At 43.9% G+C, this 1,577-nt stretch overlaps 1 non-coding gene across 1 annotated transcript; it reads right to left on the bottom strand.

The window, feature by feature from the left end:
• Window positions 1–571: 571 nt before the first annotated feature.
• Window positions 572–643, bottom strand: trnag-ucc. The gene has a single exon. It is a non-coding gene; the product is annotated as a tRNA-Gly (tRNA).
• Between the last annotated feature and the right edge of the window lie 934 nt (window positions 644–1,577).

Raw genomic sequence — 1,577 nt, 5'->3', positions numbered from 1 at the left:
CAAAGTGTTGACTAACCCAACTCTATTGGAAAAATTAACGAAATGAAACATCATTTAACTACGAAACAGTCAATGTTCGAATATAGTAACATTGCATAAACCATACAAAAGTGGTCTTCCTGCTACCGGAATGATATTGTGAAGCTTGAACGGGTGAGAAAAAGGTATAATGTGATGTTTGTAATTCTTAAGCTTCCAAATGGTTTTGAGGTGCGAATGTATTTTAACCTTGAAGAAATTTGACGCATTTAAACCTCCTTCCTGTTTAAAGAAGCTGTTGAATCTGTTTCGAATTTCCAGCGGCTTCTGTAATTACTTAAGGTTTCTGACGAGAGCAATTTCTCACTTTTCGAACAAAACAAAACGAATCTTATGTTGCGAACAATATTCAACTGAGCAATGGGCAGCAGAGAGGAAAGCTTTCGAACAACGCTGCCCGGATTGTCTCGGCAATTAACAGGAACTGTCGCCATGAAAACCCTAAAGTAACCTGACAAATCCATTTCGCCACAGAATGCAACGTTGGTGCTCAAGACGTTTCCTTGCAAAATCACAGGAAAAGCCACAACGCTGCGATGGCCGGGAATCGAACCCGGATCAACTGCTGGGAAGGCAGCTATGCTCACCACTACACCACCACCACGCCAGCAGGCAAGCTGCCACTTTTCCTAAACACACATAACATGGCCGTGATAGTCACCAACTGAACTGGGGCTGAAAGCAAAACAAGAAATTGCTTGTAAAACGTCAACAGGTCTGAAAACACCAGAATCAGAAGCCTTCAGCCCTTAAGAACAATCACTGGATCCAAAAGGGTCACTCCGCACAAATGCTGCCGGAGCTGCTGAGTTTCACAGCAATTTCTGTGCTGTCTCTCAGATCTGCAACATCTGCAGTTCTTTGTGAGATAGAAAACAAACGTTGACCCATTGAAGGAGATATTTGATCAGGTGATAGTCCTCTTCATCCACAGAGATAGATGGGATGGAATATAGGATCATAAAATTCTTACAGTGTCGAAACAGGCTATTCGGCTCATCATGCATCCCACCAAGTCTCACCCTCTCCGCTATTCCTGTAACCGCGCATTTTTCATGGCTAACCATACAACCAACACTCACCTGGACACCATTGACTATAGAGCGTTGCAAATCCACCCTAACCTGCGCATCTTTGGACTGTGCGAGGAAACTGGAGCACCCGGAGGAAACTCACGCAGACACGGGGAGAATGTGCAAACTCCACACAGACAGTCTTCAATCAGACAGGGATCTGGGTAATTGGAGAGTTTTCAAGAGGGAGTGCAGACTGATGTGTGAATGATGGGCCGAAAGCCTGATCTCAGTGCTGTAAAAGCTCTACAATAAAATGATTCCCTACATCCAGCATTCAACACAGTTTGCATTTTGTTTTAATCCGTCCTGTTATTGACATTATTCAGAGTGAAATGTATAGAGAGAGGTTGTTTGAGCATTCACACAGATCTGTGTTGTGATGGGTCAGAAGCAACATACAAATAACAACTGGCGGAGGGAGAATTGAATTCCCCCTCCGAATCTGCCGAGGACATGCAGGAC

Source organism: Chiloscyllium plagiosum, unplaced genomic scaffold (genome assembly GCF_004010195.1).
Source record: "Chiloscyllium plagiosum isolate BGI_BamShark_2017 unplaced genomic scaffold, ASM401019v2 scaf_94248, whole genome shotgun sequence".
Classification (NCBI taxonomy): domain Eukaryota; kingdom Metazoa; phylum Chordata; class Chondrichthyes; order Orectolobiformes; family Hemiscylliidae; genus Chiloscyllium; species Chiloscyllium plagiosum.
Note: the sequence above shows the minus strand (reverse complement) of the source record. Positions and strands in the feature narration are given on the sequence as shown.